This window comes from Anser anser (assembly GCF_964211835.1).
Source record: "Anser anser genome assembly, chromosome: 1".
In the NCBI taxonomy this organism is placed as follows: domain Eukaryota; kingdom Metazoa; phylum Chordata; class Aves; order Anseriformes; family Anatidae; genus Anser; species Anser anser.
In genome coordinates, this window is record NC_139720.1 from 99,342,178 (window position 1) to 99,362,352 (window position 20,175).

Here is a 20,175-nt window from a genome sequence, read left to right on the forward strand (position 1 = left end):
TATTAGGTCCAATTCTTCCCTGTTGTCTCCCCTGTAAAACCCCTCGAGGTTCAAGGTGAGTGTTTCCAGTTCCCTGCACCAAGCAGTATTCTTTTCTCTAGCACCCAATTTGCTTCAAGTTGGGAGAAGAAAGGAGGGAAATGATGCGGTGTCTAAGTCCATTTGGATGACTGAGCATCTTCAGCCTAAGTACTCATTACTGTTTTTTTTTTTTTTAACAGTCAGAGTCAGAGATTTTATTATGCAAATGCAGCTTTTGTGTATCATGCAATGTTCAGCTCCTCCTAGAGGAATTATGAATTAGAAGCTGTAATGGTAAACTGAATTCTGGCTACAAAATAACAAAGAAAAAGTTTGTGTTGTCATTTTTCACCTTGGATTTAAATCTTCTGGACTGAGCAGCCCTAGCCAGGCACTGTGTAAACTTTTTTTCCCAAAATGAGACAGGGGCCAGGGGCACGAGCTAAGCTGATTAGCACAGCTAAAGCCGTATCACATTGCCACAGTGGGATCATATGATTGATCACTGGGGTAAATAGTCAGGAAGCTTCCCAAAGGATGGGGGACAGACCGGACATACCGAAGAAGCCAAGCGAAAGGGACATTGAGGGTGTGTCGAGGGGAGGATCTGATATCATTCGCCTGCTGTAGCGCAGATTAAAAAAGCAGGGTGACCCTTGCTTTGAATGACATCTTCCACCAGCTCTGAACGCATGCTTTCCACCACTGACCCTCATCTTCCCCATGAGGCCATGGGCCCAGGGTCGGCCCCATGGTCCCAGCCCCAGCCGGCCATGCTGAGGAACCATCTTGTTGCCAAGGGCAGCGCCCCAAGATGGCACCCGCCCTGAGGTGGAGCCGGCAGCAGGCCCAGCGCCCACTCTGGCCTGAGCCAAGCCCTTCGCAAGCCTGGTCGGGGCCTGGTGGGTCCTGTGGGCCCAGACAGCACCAGATCAAAGGCTGGGACCAATGCTGTAAAAAAAACATGAAGGCCACAAGGCTGTGAGCAACGGAAAGCAAGTGCTCAGCTCCCCTGAAGAAGCTGTATTATTAAACAGGTGTGAGCGCCGGCTGCCACCTGCCTCGGTAGCTGTGCAGGGAGAGGACAGCTTTCCGCACATGCAGTGCTTTTACAAACCTTGCTTCCTATCAGCAGTTAAAAAAGAAGCCCCCCTTACCTGATATGTCCATGCGAACCTTCTCATTTAAATGAGCTTCGCCACAGCTTCGCCAGTTCGCATTCCTCCTGCTTTTCTTTCCTGCCCTAGCACAGACTGAGATCGTTTGCCAGAAACTAACACAAAGCCTTGCTGCTGCCCTCCAACAAGAAATAACAGCAAGTGGGCAAGCAGGGACTCACAGAGCTGCATGGAGAGTGGAAGAGAATGGCTCCTATTATCTTGGTAAGCCGCTGCTGACTTTGAGGCAGGACTCTCAGGGAAAGGTAACAGCTGGTATTAGACAAATGATACAACTAGGAAAAACAGATGAGCTTTCTGACACACAAATCTTTCTTCTGAGCTGAAGCAAAAGACTGTGAATGTAAACTGAAGCATAGACTGCAAAAGTTTGTGAGTCTCTCTCTTTCATCAGGGAAAAATGCAGCTCTGCCCAGAAAGACCTTGCCCCTAGACATACAGCAAAACAAAGGCATGAAGAGATCCCTGATGCAGTCTCTTCTGCGATGAGGTGGTACTTGCCCACCCACAGAAGCCATGGCTGTTGCTGGACCCACCAAACTATTAGGAGCTATTTGCAGGCACCGGGAAGAGCTACCAAGGTTCAACAGAGCTCAAGAGCAGCATCGGCATGGAAAAAGCAGCTGGGTTAGAGGAGGCACGACATGAAGGCACTTGAGCTGCATCCAATGGCCAGTGGAGCAAACTATACTCTTCTCAGTTACAGGGTCAAGCAGTGGTAGCATATTGATTAATGGTGTCAAAGTCTCTAGAGGATCTGTCTGAGATGCAGCAGACACTTTACACTGCGTTCTGGGATCTGTAGTTCTGCCTTAGGCCAGCACTCCTGATTTGTATGTGGGCAGATGCCTTGGCTTCAGTATTTCAGAACGGGACTTGCACAAGAGACTGCATTTGAATATAATCACATTGTGCGTCACAGGAGAAACCCAGCCTATAGGCAGCAAACTCTGGCCCCGTGACTGGTGTTCAGCTATGCAATTTCCTATTGCATGGCGTAGTCGTTTTCAGACATACTGTTTCAGCCCTGTCTCACTCTCTGCTTTCCCTGTGTTATGAAACTCTAGAGACACTTCCCCTGCAACAATACTATTCTGTGCAGTAGGAAAAACACACACGCACAAGAAAAAAACAAAAAGAAAAAAAAAAACTCAGACTGATCAACTCTGGTATCAACAAGCAGGTGTCTCATATAGCAACAAAAGAACCAGCATCAATAATGGAGAGGGGAGAGAGAGAGAGAGATGCAATGAAGTGGAGAGAGAGAAGCCAATCAACTTAATGAAATAAGGCACAAGGTTAGAGAAGGGCTATTTATAGACTCCAACTGGTTCAGCCCTGTGCACTTAGAGGCTGGTTCAAACTGGCTCCTTAACAGCAGTAATAATCATTACAGAAAAGAAAGAGAAAAAAAGTGAAAGCTTGGAAAATTCACTGCCGGAGGTAAAGCTTTAGAGCCAGGGCTGGCTGGAGTCAGAAGTAACTGCATTACTGAGAGATTGAAAGGTTAATAGGAAACCAGCTGACACTGAAAGGGAACAATTAGAGAGGTTAAGGGGCTTAATATTAGATTAATGGTTGCCTGGAGGAAGAAAAGCAGAGATTTCAGGAAAATGGAGAATGGTGCACAGAAGGCTGTTTTTCATGGACAGAGAGACCCAGGTCTGCTCCTGCCACTCCCTGGATAAGCTGGAAGAAAGTGTCTCTGCCATTCCTTGCCATTCGTGCTCAGCCTCCTCTTCCTTCTCTCTTCCCTCCCATCTGTTTCTCTCTTTAACTCCCTTTGGGTTTGCCCTCCCCCCTTAAGCACTGTCTGTGTGGTCTTTTCTTAGTGTCTTCCTTGTGTTCCTCATCCATTCCCCCACTGGCTTCTTAAAGGTCATAATAATAAAAACGATGCTTAGAATTCCCATGGCCCTTTCATTCCTCTTCAGCATGCTGCTCTCCAGAGGCAGGGGTGGTAGGGGTGGGACATAGAACTTTTATCTGCATTACCTGTAGCCTGGAGTCAACATTTCAAAGAAAATTTAAAAAAAAGTATTGACAAAGATCAGATGACAGGTCTGTTCCCTAGCAAATTTCCCCTGACTAGGTGGAAAATGCTGTCATTGGTGAGGCCCTGAGTATCAGAAGTTATTTTCAAAAGTTTTTTAGTGGGGGTGTGTTGGACATACTGGAGAGAGTACTGAGTTAGCAACGTAGGAACTTATGGCATGGATCAGTGGCATCCCAAAACCCAAAGGAAAGGTTGAATGTGATAAGGCGGGACATCCAGCACATGGGCTGAGAGACCACAGGGAACACAACCCTAACAGATGAAGGTCCATATGCACCTTGCTGCTGCATGGTGGTCTGAGCTCTGAAGGGACAAAAGGGTGAAACAGGCCCCTTAAAGGAGGACAAGAGAAAGGAGGGTGTACTGTAGCTCAAAGGTTCTGGATCTTCTCCACCAGGTTTCACCTTGTGCTGCAGAGGGGAGGAAATAAGCAGTTTTGCATTCTCCCACAAGATAGGATGAGTAGAAAAGGGTTTGGGATGGACTCATTGGCTCTGTACAGTGCACAGACTCTAGAGCCATAACCTGACCTGTCCTGCTTTCCCCTTGCTAACATACTCAGTCCTGAGAGTCCTTGTACCTCGGTACCAGGAGAACCTTGTCACACAGCACCACCAGCTGCTGCTTGGGACTACGTTGGGAGCACTGGACTCCTCCCTGCACTACCCTGAAGTCCAGGGAGAAATTCTTCCTTCCTGCACCACCCATGGCTGCTGCACGCTCAAGGATCTTTCCAAAGGCACGTGCTCCTCCCACGGGACAGGGGGAACTTTCCCCGAGTGCCTGGCCCTTGGCTGCTGCTCGTGGACTCAAACAAGCGCAAGCTGGCTGGATCCATCTGTATCTTAGGCTGCTTCCCACAGCACAGCCTCTCCTCTGAAAGTCTCCCTGGGCAAGATTAGAAAGCAATGCACTCAGCACTTCCTTCTAGGGCTGTAAAAGCCAGGCTGGGGATCAGACACTGTGCAGGCACCTGACAGAATATTTTCCCCACTTGTGATAATGACAGCGAACGGTCCCAGCTTAGACGAGCTGTGGGCATTTGTGGCTCCAAAACACTTGAGATGCTGTGCTCTGGCTTAACGCAAGCTATGGAGGTCACCCATGGCCTTCCAAAGGGGAAAAGACCAAGGAGGCTCTGGCTGGCATCGGGGCAATTCAAGCTCGCTTATTCATTTATTCATGACAGCTGAGCACTGCTGGGATACTGCTAATTGATAGAAATACTAGAAATATTGCCAGAAAAAATACTTCGCGGACGTGTGTCTCTCTTCAATGCAGCCACATCTGCCTAAAAGGAACAAGCCTGAAAGCAGAGGCTCTCCCTCCCACCTTCCTGTCCTACACAGGAGCATTTGCCACACCTAACACAAGCCTTCCTCTGTGCCCGGCCAGCCACATCCTTGGATATGCACCTCCACTTAAAAAGACCTAATCTCCTCCCAGTGCTGACTTCTGCCAGAGCCCAGGCATACCCAACACCTTCAGCCTGCAGCGTCCTAGAGTTAAAAGCACGTTTCGACTAAGGATCTCGGAGTGCTTTACAAACAGCCATTAATCCTCAAGTCATCCCCAGGAGCCAGGCCTGCAATTATTTGGCTTGCCGTTTATCTCTGGAACTCACCGTGCTGTTCCCCCAGCCTGGGGATGAAGAAAGGTAAAACAATACCCACAATTTCATAACAAATTGCAAATTAAATCGACTCCAGCTCAACCGTTAAGCAAAACGTTACCTTTTCTGTAATCACCCCCTGCAGGCAAGAGCCTGAGAAAATGTAGCAACAGCTATTCTTTAACAGTTAGGTAAACTTTGACACAAAACTTAAGTGATGAGCTCCAAGCGAGACAGCCAACAAGTGGCAGATTTCTGACTACAGAAATCAGGAATCCTACCTCTTGGTTTCTTGTTTTATCGACTGAATTGTCTCCCCCTCCCAATCAAAGATGACTGCCAGAGGAAAAGAAATGCAGCTTGTGCCCTTTCTGCTTCAATGTAGGAGACTAAGGATTCTGTAGGATTACAGTCCAGGGGAAAAAAAGATCAAGCATTTTTCTGAGTTTTTTTTTTTTTTTTAAACATTAGTAATGCAGGTCTTCACGAGTCTAAAAGTCTCCAGACTGTCTAGCCTAGATCATGAGAAAACAGGAATAAATGAAAGACAAGAGAGCAAGGGCAGGGGAGAGGGGAGAGGAAATTGAGTCAAACTCCCAACGTGCTGTTTGTAAGCAGCAATGGCATAAACACAGAAACACAACAATGCACAAAATATTGGTAAAAAAAGACGTGTAATTGAAGAGCTGAGTCTGAGAACCCACAGGGGTCAAACTCTGAGAACCCCTGGAGGCCTATGTGGGAAGAGGAAAAGGAATTAAAAAAAAGGATCCCAGTACCTTCCCCTTCTCAAGAGAAACCCTAAGTGGCGTGAGGTCTTGAAAAAGGCATACCCAAACTACAGGAACAGGAAGGACTGGACAACAAAGCAGAGACATGGCTGTCCTTTTTAATCCTCCTGTGTTGGCTGGGCTCCTGCAGAGGAATCCCTGGAGAGGCAACGCTGAAGGGAAGGACCCTGGGGGTGGGTGGGGAAAGGCAACAATACAAAAGGCAATTACGAAGTGAAGCAGAGGTGAAGAAAGCAGCAGGCGAACAGGGCTGGAGCAAATGTCAGCACACAGAGGAAATCGTCCCATTTCAGTCCAAAGGGCTCACTCGCTCAGCCTCTGTCCCTCAGGGCTGTCCCTTTTGCAGTCTTTCTCTGCCTTCCTTCTTCCTGCATTTCCTCCCCTAAATGTTAAAAAATCTCTGTCCGTTCCAGCTGCCCCCACCTCTATCCCCGTTCCAGCTGTACCTGTTTAAACCACTTCTGTGGATAGGAGATTTAATTACGGCTAGCCTGCAATATGCAGGTTTTGCACTGCTTTAATAGTCAGGGGTTGAAACCTCCATGAGCACAGGAGGTATTGTGAGAGCAGCTGTATTGTGAGAGGTGTACCAGGGCAGGTCACGTCTGGATGCAGCTGAGGGGGTACACAAACTGTGCCTGCACAAGGGCACATAGTTGCAAGTCACTGGGCACTCTAGCCCCTAAAATCCAATTCAGAAAGCAAAAGCCTTTCCTTGGGAAATTTATTTTCCCCATTCCTTGAAAATCCACTCAGGTAACTCCTCAGAAGCCTCCACGCACAGAGCATTAAATAATAATCTGTTAAAATTACCTCCCTCCTGACCTGCCAGGAACACTTCATTGCTAGTTCTAGATGTACTGAAACACAGAAGTCCAAGGACAATTTCCAGTAACCAAGTGTAAATCTTGTGGAAACCCTGTGTCAGAAAACAGGTAAATGCGCTCACTGCTCAGCTCACAGCCTCCTCGGGCCACGACTGAACTTTTCAGGCCAAACTCGTGCCTTAAACCACAGCCACAGCATCCCCTGCAGAAGGGAGCGGGAGGGGACTGCTAGGAGCCCTTCCCACACAGATGCGACGAGCAATTGCTGATGCTAGAGCGCTGCCTGCTGGCCCGCCTTAGCATCAGCCCTTGGAAATACTTCCACGGGGCAACCTGCAGTCGAGTTCAGGAAAATACTTCTGGAGAAGTCCTGCTTGTCCAGCTGTGCCGTGTTTCTGACAGAGACTTGGCATCCAGGTTCTCATCTGCTGTTAAAAAAAATGTCCCAGTTTTGTGAAGCAGTCTGATATTTATTTCTATCGGATTTCCAGCCGTTTTTGCAACTCCCCATGAAAGTCTGGACCATGTTGTCCCAGCAAGCCCTGTCAAACAACCTGCCAAACAGTGGATGCTGAGAAAAAAAGACACCCCAAATCACTGAGAGTTTTTACATATCTTGATAGAAACATGCTCAAAAATCCATTAATACCCCTGTTATGCAAACTGGGTGGAACAAGTGTCAAAATCTCTGTCCTTTTACTGTACTTATGATGTGCTGGATGAGAGAAATGATGCTGTGAGTGACACAGCTCTCATCACAGAGGCAGTACCTTGGATGCTCATGAAATTATGGATAATAATAATAATAAAATGTAATCCCAAATGAATGATCTTCAGAGATATAATGGAGGACTGTTGTGCCACCTTTGCAGAAGTATAATGATCTATTTTACCGGACTTGGTCCTCAGCCTGAGGATCTGGAGAAAATTTAGGTAAGAGCAAAAGAAAATATATAGTGTATAATGTAATTCATGCATTCACAGTATGAAAGAAAGCAGAGCTCTAGCAGAAGGTTGAGGTTACATCCTCCTGAGCCTACAGCTTTCCTAGGTAATGACAGACACCTCTCCATACAGACGCACACGTTCATATAGACATGCACACAGAGCAGGAAAGAGGCCCTGCTCCTAAGGCCATGGGGCTCAGATGGATGAGACTGGTAATGGCAAAGGGATGCATGCACTTGCATGGATCTTCCAGGGACTGAAACAGTACAGTAAGCTCTCTCTTGGACACCCCAGCCCCATGTTTTCTCACCACTGGCAGGTGGTGCCATGTTAGGTGTCCTCAGCTAGAGACTTCCCATTATTCACCATTGTTTGCTATTTTGCCACATGTGAGCCATGAGGCTGACATTCTACATCCTCAGCATAAATAGGGCAGATGTAGGTGGGAGGTGGGCAGGCAGAAAAAAACAACAGTAAGGCTGTTAAATGCCTTCCTGAAGAACTGGTTCTTATCTCTACTGCTGTCTGAGCTCCTCCGTGCTGCATATAGCCCAAAACATACAGCTGAATACATATTTAAGGTAGACACTGGCCAAATGTCTGTGTGGGGCCAGCAGCTGCACAGATTTTAACCAACCTACTGTTTCAGCAGATCAAGTACTTCTCCTCTCATATCTGCTCCAGAACAAGTGGAGACTCCGACATCTAGCAAAAATGGACCTCAAACTTTTAACAGCCCAGTACAAGTGCTGATCTGGCAAATACTGTAGTAACTTAAAGCTTTCCCAGTCCAATAGCTAGGGGTACTAAGGCTAATAATTTACTTCTCTAGCATACTTCCCTCTCCTGTACGAGTAGTGCACAATAAAAGGATGCTCACGCATTCATGTGCACCTATACAGAACATAAAGATTTGCACACACATGGAGTACAAGGCTTCCAGACACCACTGGTCTCTACTTAACAAGTGAAAGCACCAGCTTGTACAGCTCATTTTAAACACAACTGTTCTCCTGAACTCATGGTTACCCTTTCAAGCAGAAGGGGACAAAAAGAGCACAAGGAAACCCATCTTCTCTGCTGCCTAAACACACAGAGTACCACTCAAGAAGAATTCAGACTTGAATCACCATCCTGAAGCTACTTTTGCATTTCCTGTTTCCCCTTTTGTGAAATAAAAGATCTATTAACTTGTAGCTTCAACTAACAGTGAAGGGAGTTCTACTTTAAGCATATGATGACCTCAAGACCACTTTAGTACATAGGAAAGCCAAGGCTTAGTCATATATGCTCCTTAATCAGTGAATACATCTGGAAGACTTGGTCATAATTCTGTTGTGTGTCAATTTTCCCATTAGTAAAGTGAGCACCATACCACCACCTGTCTTAGAGGGCAGGGGTAAGACCCAGAGTGTTCATGAAATGGTCAGATGTTGTGGAGGGAACATTAAAACTCAAAAACATTTGAGAGAATTACTTTAGAGTACAGCCTGGATTATACCTAAAAGAGAAAGCCAGGGGGCTACGCAAAGTAAATGCAGGGTGGGCTTTTTTTTATTTTATTTTTTTTCAGAATGCAGTAAGTATAGGAGGAAAAATTGAAGATAGAGCAGAAAATCTTGAATTCAGCATTCTCTAATCTTTCAGTGTTTGATTTTGCTATTATAGTGAACTTCTGCCTACATTTATTTGTCTCTAGAAATAGAGAACTTGAAAACAAACAGATAATAAAGAATTATTAATACGGAGTTATGATTATTTCAATTCACCATACACTTGTTACCACTACCATACCTCAATGACTACAAAAAACATATTAAATCAGTTCTGGCTGATACACTCACTGCAGAGGTGAACTACAGCAGCTTCATATTTAATTGGCACTGTTGAGCAAAACTCGTTATTCAGAGCTGTGATGGAGTCAGAGAACAGTAAATATTCTGTCTGCATTCCATACACTGGCATATTCAGGGATCGTTTGACAGCGGTCCCAAATTAGGCATTATTTCCTGTGACCTTTTTCCCTGCTAGGTTGGCCACAGGCACCACCAGTCAGCTCCACGCTGACTGGAAGCCAACAAGAGTCTTTCCTGGGGATGCTGGCAAGCTTTGGAGCAGATGTAACTCAGTGGCTGTGCGAGGACATTGAGCAACAAAACTCCGCTGATCCGCTCCTGCTGTAGGAGGGTGAAGGAAAAAGTGGTGGAGATGGGAAGTGGAAGGGTTCCCAGAGCCTGACACACAAGCACGTGCCCCATAGCAGTCTATGTGTAATGAGAAACGCAATCCACAGCATTCCTGGGTCATGTTTTTTGACAAGGAAAGGTCCCCCACCCCGTGAGCTGGCCTTTATCCATAAAGGCCTTCAGCCGCAAAGTCCCACAGCCAATTCTTTACAGCTTTCTTCTCCTCAGGACCAGGCTTTGGCTCATCCTGCCTCCTGGGCCTTGCATTACCCTGAATCACGATTACAAGGTTGAGATCACTTTCCCCAAGGGTCCAGGCCCCTCCTTCTGCTGATCTAAAGACAAAAAAAAATGTCGTGTATAAGCTAATTTCTAATTTCTCTAGGAAAACAAAGCCAACAACAGAAAGAAAAAAAAAAGAAAAAAACACAAAAAAAACCCCTATCAGGCCTTGAATACATGAACAATAAAATATCCCACAGGGTAAGCCACCCCCACACTCCCCAAATGCCCCTTATCTGAGTAAGTAAGTGGGTGGGAACCTTCTTCCTACAGCTCATGAATGAGAATAGAATAGAATAGAATAGAATAGAATAGAATAGAATAGAATAGAATAGAATAGAATAGAATAGAATAGAATAGAATAGAATAGAATAGAATAGAATAGAATAGAATAGAATAGAATAGAATAGAATAGAATAGAATAGAACCGAACCTTTATGCTCTCTCTCTGGCCTGATTGACAGCTGCCATCACCACCAATGACTTTCCTCGATTAGTTTAGTAATATTAGCTATTTAGCTTAATATTCACTTAAAACTGAGAACTCCAACTGAAGTGAAATGTCAAAATATGTAATTCTCAGCCAGCACTAGCAGGGAAATGTCAGTATCAGTGGAAGGCGTGGCTCCTATTGCCAGGAGTGCAGGGCACGGCCTATTGCAGCACAAGGTAAGAATTTCAAGAGATGATTTGGAGATTAATTTATCTTTGGAGCCCTGAAAAATACTCTATTTTGCAGAGCTTTTTGAACTTTATTTATTCTTACCCCCACTTACCATTTACCACTCAGTTCCTCTCTTTTCCATCTTCCTGGTCCAACTCTCCACTCTTCTCTCCCATGCCACCAAGAACCAAACAAGGACAAAAGGAGGCTCAAAAACGCATACTTGAGGAACGCTGAATCCCTCAGTGGAGGGGAATGGCAAATAAGCACTACCAGATATTAAAGAAGACTGGAGAAAAGACTAAATGGGAAAGAACTTTGAGATTTATAAGGATAGGTATGAATTTTCTAAGCAGAGAGAGACGGTTTGCATCTCTAGCTGCTAGAAAAAATATGTTTTGGGACTCACAGGTCCTTCCTCAGATTTCCAACAGAGATGAAGCAGCAGTTGCATTATTTGGGTCATATAATAACTTTACTAAGCAGAAACTCAGTTACATCCTTGGGCATCAGATCCACTGATTTCTCCCACGTCTGCACTGCTTGAGTCACAGTAGTGCACACGGTCAGTTCTACTCCTTTCAGGGAGGAAAGACCCCTTGAGTTGCTCCCTAGAATTTTGTTCACGTGCCCATCAGGACCCATAGAAATGTTTCATGCACTTGTACCCATGCAGCAGTTCAAAATGCATCCAGAGACCGCAGGAGCACACAAACTCACCTCCCCCTTGCTGCTTTGGATGTTAGTAAATTAACCTGCTGCTGCTTGAAGAGTGTTGCAAACGTATGTCCTGGTAGCAGTGTGACACAGACGGTGCTCATCACGTCCTCACAGCCTGGCAGGTGTTACCAGCCCCTGGTTCCTGCTATCTCTAGCTTTTGCTGCAGTCCTGCTCCTGGAAGCCACAGTCCTCAGCTCTGCCTGCAGAGTTCGATGCAAAGCTGGCTGCCAGGCACTGATGAAGCCTGTTAACTCACATGGCTGCTTTCACGCTGTAATCAGTCCACGAGTGCTTCTATAGCAGTTGTACAGGCAATGATGAATCAAGGATGGTGTAATTTTTCAACTAGCAGAGGGGTTGCTGGTTGAACAGGATGTTTGCAAACAACTGCAAGCTAGTTTGTGCACACCAGCGCACCACAAAGTTGCCTCGACAACTGCTGTTTCGATACCCCAAATTCACAATATCAGTTCTACACCAGCACACAAGCTCTGATGTCATTTATTCTGGGATAAATGAGGAGCAACGTCTCCTGCAGGCACTGTTTCCACAGGTTGAAGCTAGGATAAAGAAAAGGAGAGTCGGGACCAAGGCATCAGTTGTAATGCTTCTTGTGAGCACAAGCATTCGTCAGCAGCTTCTACTATCAATTTCTATTGGCAGCAGTCATATCTCAGCACCAGCATGGGGTGGGGACACAATGAGGTGAGAGGTCAGGCTTGCTTCCTGGCATGCTGTCAGCACTTCCTGGACTTGAGTCATACCCCAGCAACTGTTTGCCGCTTGAGTGAGTTTCTATTCTTTGCTATTGCAAGCTGCCCATTTTTGTATTAATTGCAAGATAAGTTTAGGCATAGCTGTTTCACTGGAAAAAAAAAAAGTTTCTTCTTCATTCATTTTTGCAGAGATGTTCAAAGAGAGGCACTGTGCAAAGTGAGTGGGAGAAAGCTGGCAGAGGCTGGAGCTCTTGGTCTTAAATCAGCCTGCAAGAGCAGCTGTTTTCTGTGCTTCTGATAAAGCTCCGAAGTTCCAAGAATTACGCCGAACTCTTCTCTGACAACTGTGGTTAATTAGCTAAAACTGTTCACTAGGCTGTCACTCCTTGCTTTGGAAACAAAGTGGATGATACGAGGTACCAAGGAATTTTCAAAACCACACCCTTTAAGACTTTCGTGTGCTGCTTGGTATTAAAATGCACAGGCTAAACGGAGTGTATTACACGAACTGGTTTATTTTCTGGGAGGAATTTCTACCAGTCCCTTCAAACTTTTTTGGAGCATTATTTCTCATATTAATAACAACAGAAAGAAAGCCAAGCAGGAAACAAGCTGTATGCCTGCCCTTAACACCACATACGTGACAGAGGACATCTTCGCCTGAAAACTTGTTAAAAAGCACCTAAGCAGACAGCATCATCCTGTAAACCTGTTGAAGGAACCTGTTGAAGGTGCAGTGGAGAAGAATGTTTGGCTCAGGAGCTGTGACTTAAATAAATAAATAAAGTGCTCTGGATTAAAGAACTTTTGGGAATCACTTACTGACTTTTAAGATTAAATAAAACGTGTACGTATACATCACAAAAGACACTGGAATATTTTACATCGTTATACATTTTTTTTTAATAAATTATAAAAACATATTTACAGTCAACAGTAAAAGATGGCCCAGATCTAACCTTTAATCTAAATCTCCCCTCTTGTAGTTTAAAACCATTCCCCCTTGTCCTGTCATTATCTGCCTGAGTAAGATGTCGCTCTCCATCTGTTTTTATAAGCCCTCATTAAGTACTGAAAGGTTTCAAGGAGGTCTCCTCAGAGCCTTCCAGGTTGAACATCCCCAGCTCTCTCAGCCTTTCTCCATAGGAGAGGTGCTCCAGCCCTCTGACCATCTTTGTGAAGCTTTTCATCCACCAGCACTCTCCAGTCCTCTGCAGGGCTGCTCTCAATGAGTTCTTCTCCCAGTCTGTCCTCATGTCTGGGATTGCCACGACCCAGTTACAGCACCTTGCACTTGGGCTTGTTGAACCATATTAGCTTGTTGAGGTCCCTTTGGATGGCATCCCTTCCTTCTGTTGTATCAACTGCACCATTCAGCTTGGTGATCATAGATCCTCCTCATACTGTTAGTAACTATTAATTAGGTTTCAGTACCAGCAAAAGCACACAGGAGGAGCTTAAAAGTCCTGCAGAGCTTGTCAACAAACAAACATTTTTGTCAACAGGCTGGCCAACTTCATGAGGAAAACTCTGAAATACGAATGATGGCAAGGGAGCCCACAACCCACAGTTAGGTAGTACTAGACAAGGGTCCAAAGTAAAAGATACAGGGTGACTGGAACCTTAGAAGAAAAAAAATGAAAAGAAGGGGCAAAAGGAGGCCCATCTCAAAGGCACATACACAAATGTATGCAGCATGGAAAGCAAGTAGGAAGAACTAGTCTTCTGTGCAAGTTTACAGACTATGACATTACAGCAAATTTCAGGCAGCTGGTAGGCAGGATCTCAGAGACAGCACTGAAGACCGAAAGAACTCAAGAAAGCCTGAAGGTCTTTAACAAAGACTTTCTCCAAGCATGAGCACAGCCTGTCCAGAGGGTCAGGAAAATAGGCAGGCAAATTGAAAGATCAGCTTTGCTAAGCAGGCAACTCCTGACACAGATTTGGCACCAAAAATTATATATATATATATATATACACACACACACACGCGTGTATATATATATATATATATATATATATATATGGAGACAGAATTTAGGAACACTGATTGTTCAGGTAAGGATGCTTTCAGGAAAGCCAAAACTCAACTATATCTGAGACTTTCAAAGGACATCAACAAGTGCAGGATCTGCTGCTATATTAACTGTAATCAAACAAACAAGGAAAGTGTGGGCCCATTCCTGAATTAGGTGGGTGATTTAGGGATATTGGACATGGAAGACTTAGTTAATACACCTCTTGCCTCGTCTTCATTAACAAGATCTCATAGGCTCTGAGCTTAGTCAAAGAGTTCAGGAAAAACTACCAGTCAGGGATTACCTGAGAACTTGATCCATACTAGTCCACAGGATGCTCAAGGGTGCTGTGAGAGCTGGCTGACATCACTCTGAAAGTGTTATCATCACAGGCCATGGCTATTGGGGAAGCCCCTGACAACTAAAAAAAATGAAATCGTTGCATCCATCTTAAAAAGGTCCAAAAGGTCAACCTAGAAACCTACAGTCTCCTTTGCAGCCCTGGGAGAACCACGTAACTGGTTCTTTTGGGACACATTTCTGGGCTTGTGAAGAAAAATGAGCTGGGAAGAGTCAGTTTATATTTGCCAAGGGTAAGTCATGCCTAACCTACCTGACTGCCTTCTATGATGATGAAATAACTAGACTTCACAGAATCACAAAATGGCTGGGGTTAGAAGGGACCTCTGGAGATCACCTGGTCCAACCCCCCTGCCAGGTGGGATCACCCAGAGCACATTGTGCAAGATGGCATCCAGGCAAGTTCTGAATATCATTGGAGAAGGAGACTCCACAGCCTCTCTGGGCAATCTGTTCCAGTGCTCTGTCACCCTCACAGTAAAGAAGTGCCCCTTCATATTCAACAAGAACTTCCTGTGCTTTAGTTTGTGTCTGTTGCCTCTCATCCTGCTGCTGGGCACAACCGAAAAGAGGCCAGCTCCTTCCTCCCAACACCCTCCCCTCAGATACTTACACGCATTGATGAGGTCTCCCCTCAGTCTTCTCTTTTCCAGGCTAAACAGGCCCAGCTCTCTCAGCCTGTCCTTGTGCAACAGGTGCTCCATTCATTCCTCTCATCATCTTTATAGCCCTCCTCTGGACTCGCTCCAGCAGCTCCATGTCCCTCTTGTACTGGGGAGCCCAGAACTGGACACAATACTCCAGGTGCATCCTCACCAGGGCTGAATAGAGGGGCAGGATCACCTCCCTTGACCTGCTGGCAACACTCTTCCAAATGCAGCCCAGGATACCATTGGCCTTCTTGGCCACAAGGGCACACTGCTGGCTCGTGGTCAGCCTGATGTCCACCACGACTCCCATGTCCCTCTCTGCAGAGCTGCTCTCCAGCAATTCAGTCCCCAGCCTGTACTGGTGCATGGGGTTGTTCCTCCCTATTCCTGCACTTGCCCTTGTTGAACTTCATGAGGTTCCTCTCTTTTTTTCCTCCTTCTTTTAGTAAGGATCAGGCTGAAAATGAGCCAGCAGTGCTCCCTGGCAGCCGAGGCCAACAGCTTCCTGGGATGTCTCAACAGAAGCTCAGCCAGTAACTTCAGGTTAGTGACTTATGAGGAGCAGCTGATGACACTTGATTTGTTCAGATTAGAGGAGTCTGAGGGGTGACCTCATTGCTGTCTACAATGTCCTCATGAGGGGGAGTGAAGAGGGAGGTACTGATCTCTCTGGTGACCAGTGAGAAAACATGAGGGAATGGCTTCAAGCTGCGTCAGGGGAACTTCAGATTGGATATCAGGAAAAGATTCTTCACTGAGAGGGTGGTCAAGCACTGGGACAAGGTCCCCAGGGAAGTGGTCATGGCCCCAAGCCTGTCAGTGATCAAGAAATATTTGGACAATGCTCTTAGATATATGGTTTAACTCTTAGATTGCCCTGTGCGGAGCCAGGATTTGGACTCTATGATCCTTGTGGGTCCCTTCCAACTCAGGATATTCTACAATTTCATGATTATCCCCCTCAGCACTCACTAGACTGCATTTGGAGTGGCACATCCAGTTTTTGCTCCCTTCAACAAGACAGACATCAGTAAACTAGAGCAAGTTCAGTGAAGATTGACCAAGATGGTCAGAGAGTTAGAGCATTTGCATTGTGAGGAGAAGCTCACACCTGCAGAAGAGCAGGCTTTAGGGGGTAACTAACAGCAGCTTTCCCATACCTACAAGATGATCAAGTAGATGGTGACAGTTTTTTTTTTTTTTTAAACAATACCCCGTGGGAAGATGAGAGATAATGGACTAAAGTTGAAACAACGGAGATTCACACTGGATATAAGGAAATAGTTTTTCAACATGGAAAGTCAGACAGTGAAAGGGGTTGACAGAGAGGCTGTGCAGTCTCCATCTTTGAAGGTTTTCAAGACCAGACTAGGTGAAGCAGAGTAACTTAGTCTTATTTCAGTGCTGACCCAGGTTTAAGCAGGCGTTTGAACTACATGAACTCCTGAGGTCCCACCTAACTTAAATTTTACCTATAATTTCTAATACTGCTATAGGCTCCTTTCTGTTGCTAGTCTTCTCACCACCTCATTCGTAAAATTGAGGCCTTATCATTGCACCACGCAGGACTGATTCATTAAACATGATTGCAGGTACCAAAAGCAGACACAGAGATTTGATCAACGATTTGGCTTGAGTATTATACAGACAAGGCAGCATAGCAGAACTTGGCAATATGCCAGAAATCCCTTCCACTTCTAGCCAACCACAGCTAGAAGTCTTGAGTAATTACTTAATTACTAACAGCATGGATGCTCCTACACCACTACACAGAGGAGAATTTGATCCCTGCCTTGCAATAAATGCTCGGTCCAATAAGGAAGACAAAAAGAGAACTTTCTGATCTCTGGTTATCACTGACAAACCTTCGTGATTATTTACATACACACATTTCAAAATCAACTGCAATGGCTTTCAAGCTTCAATAAACACATCCAGCATGCAGAGTTCATGAAACACGCTCCACAGCTTGATGATTTGAAAACACTAATACATGGTATTCTTTTCTCTTTGTTTCTTTTTGAGCTTCAGTATTTGTATGAGCTCAGTTTTCAAGTTTTAGTTTGCTCATGGCTGGAGACAAAAGCATGTTACTATTCTTTAGAAATGGGTAGACTGACATTCTATTGGAATAATGTGAAACAGTAGTTAAGACATAAAAGAAAGCTGAAAGTGCAAAGAATATCAGAAGTTCAAGGTCGGAAAAACAAAACAGTGTTAACAGCGGCAGGTTTGTTCTAATGCAAGAATAAATTGAGTTGTAGCTCTATCTTAAAGACAACCACCACTGGAAATGATCACAGCTTGCCAGTCTTCTGTTGACTCCATGAGATAATTTTCTTTGAGAGTACTTGTCTGGATCACTGAGTTCCTGCTGGGGAACCCAAACTAGCAAATTCAAATTTCGATCCATCTGGAACTTCTGAAGGATGAACTCTCTCTCTTCTGACTGTAAAATACACTGATCCAGTAGTTGCACAGAAAGCTAATTAGTTTTTGATCTATATATTTGAACGTGGATAAATAAACCATCTTTAGTATCTAAAAGGCTGCCATCTTCAAAAGGTTATTCTTGATGATCTTTCAAAGTCTCTTCCAGCCTGGGCTCTCTGATGGTTCTTTTGATGGTTCTACATAACAGTTATAAAAAAAATCCTTGGCTCTTCATTTTTTTGTTAGTAGAGTGCTGTTCATTAAAAACTGATACGGAACTGTACAGTAGAGATTGCTGCTCATGACTCAAGCTGTTTATCTTCATGCAGCATGAAGAAAAGGAGGCTATCCATTATGAGGAAAGAAAACCAAGCAGTTTTTCCTCAGCTCAACTAGCCTTCAAAACTTTTCTTTGCAGATGACTTCAGTATTTCTGGAAAACCTCCAAGAGAAAAAGATAGTGGCTCTTCCCCTGTTGAATTCTCTCCCATTAGGTCAAAACATTGTTTGGTCCACAAGTCAATTACTTATGGCGTAAGATTCTGGAACAAAAGAAAAAAATCCACAAGTAAAACATTATGTCTTCTCTTCTAGAAATTGTACTAGTTATACAAGAATACTGCAGGTTTAAAACACTAATACAGCGTGACAGTGAATTAAGACATTGCCACATGATCCTAAACAATCCAGTTACAGCAGCTTTTTGACCCATGGTTATCTGGTAGGCTCTAGCCGCTTACCACACACAATAATCTGTTTAAGCTTAGAGATGCTGCTTTACAACTGGAGCAAGTTAAGAACATTTACCAGTTATTGCCAGCCATCTGCTAAGCAGCTTGCAACCTGCAAGCCTGTTCTGACTCTATGACTTTGGATCAGATAACTATGCCCCTAAGACACCACTTTTACGCCAAGATTTAGGTTTATGATCTTTATACCAGCTGTGCACAACACATCCATGCAACGCTGCTGCTATTCTTTCCACATAGCAATGGCAGGTGCTTTTGGAGGTGCGAGGTTTTTTTGTTTGTTTTGTTTTGCTTTTCTGAGGAATAAACATAGAGTTCTTATTTGACAAGCAGGGAAACTGAAGACAAAGTGAAATTACAGTGCAGGAAGTTACAATCCAGGAATTTCAAGGCTACATGCTCAGCCTAACTCACTGCATGCAACAGGCATCAACCTATAACCAGGCTGATTTTAAACAACGCATACACAAGGCCCTCTTACATCAGTGTTTCCCTGATGGTGCACACGCAGCAACAGTGTAAGGGAAATCACCTGGACATACCAAGGCACTGTGCAACTCAGTCTTTGCTCCAGTTATCATAGCATTACTTCTCTCTTCCAGCAGTCTCTAGCTCAGCATCACTCCAACCTAGGACAGGATGCCTGGAAGCAGTCTAGGAGAGCATCACATGGTGACACATGGCAATCCTCTCAATAGAGGATAAGAAGAAAGATATACCTAGTTTGGGTCTCACAGGGCTCCTGGATGGGCCTGAAATATTTTTATGGCTTGTATCCTTAAAGTCCAAGCAGGGTTACTGCCTTACCTGCAGCTGACTTACACCAGCTTGATTACGAAACTAAGGAGAGTGATAGAGGAGCCATTTGTTTTGTTTGTTTTTGGGGCGGAGGGGGAGCTGTTATTTGCTTGTATCTGTGCAGTGAGGAGGCCTGAATGAGATTACTGTTCTCATTTTATAGCTGTTCTGATAAGCAACAGGCTTCACACTCCCCACACAACATGTAAAATGTGTCACACTGCTTGCAAACAACACCAAAAACAGTACAGCTACTTCTGACGTCTTCCTCTGTTGTGCCACACAGACACAATACGACATAACTATTACATCAGATGAGGAGTCTTTAAGCATGACCTAGAAGCACAGCATAGAGAAGTAGGTGCCCTTTCAAAGCAGCACGTAACATAGCCCTGGTATTTATACACTGACTACCTCATTTGGTCTTCAGTATTTCTTCACTGGCAACTCACAGGATCCAACTGAGTTATTCCAAGATAGCACAGCTTCCTTGTCAGTTAATCAGCCCTGTTTCAAGTCTGCTTCCTTGTTTCATGCCTGTTTCCTTGACAATTTCTTCTGCATCACAGAATCAATTTTCTTATCCTCATTCCTATCTCACTCCCATCCTTGCACCCATCCATGTTTCTGCACTTTCTGAGATTTCTTCCCTTTTCAACAAAGTCTTCAGCAAATACTTGAATATAATTGCTTGGCTTGTAATTTAACAGAATAATCAAAATTGGCAGAACAGAAAAATGCAGCACTCGGGTGCCACTAACTTCCACATTCCTGTACATTTTGAGAATTTTTATATTGAGTACCTACATCAGTGATCTCTAAAGTAGGGTGCACCTAGAGGGTGCAACACAAACCACTGACGTAGAAAGAAAATATTTTTGTACCACTAATAAACAAATTTTATTATCATCTAATCCCTTTTTATCTTCGATTTTTGTGCTTGTTTTATAATGTGCATAATTTATTACTAAAGTAGTACATGTATATAATTTATAAATAAATATGCATATATTGAGGGCACATGCTCAAATTATTTTACTGGTAGGATGCATAATCAAAAAAGTTTGGAGAACACTGTTCTACATCTCAAAAAGAAGAAGCCAGTATGAAACACCCACATCCGCAACTCTTAACCAAGGGCTGTATGACAGACAAAACAACGTTC

General features: G+C 44.5%; 1 protein-coding gene and 1 long non-coding RNA gene across 4 annotated transcripts in view; one reads left to right on the top strand and one right to left on the bottom strand.

The window, feature by feature from the left end:
* Positions 1 to 15,226, top strand: LOC310886724. The gene is made up of 2 exons (XR_014575440.1): positions 1 to 12,073; positions 12,192 to 15,226. It is a non-coding gene; the product is annotated as an uncharacterized lncRNA (long non-coding RNA).
* CD58 (CD58 molecule) overlaps positions 12,881 to 20,175 on the bottom strand; it is a 24,502-nt gene continuing 17,207 nt past the window's right edge. For 2 of the 3 annotated variants that reach the window (XM_083811666.1, XM_083811667.1), the window contains exon 11: positions 12,881 to 18,005. The gene's annotated coding sequence lies outside the window, so the exon portion shown is untranslated. The remainder of the gene's footprint in view (positions 18,006 to 20,175) is intronic. The other variant, XM_083811668.1, reaches the window with a different exon arrangement.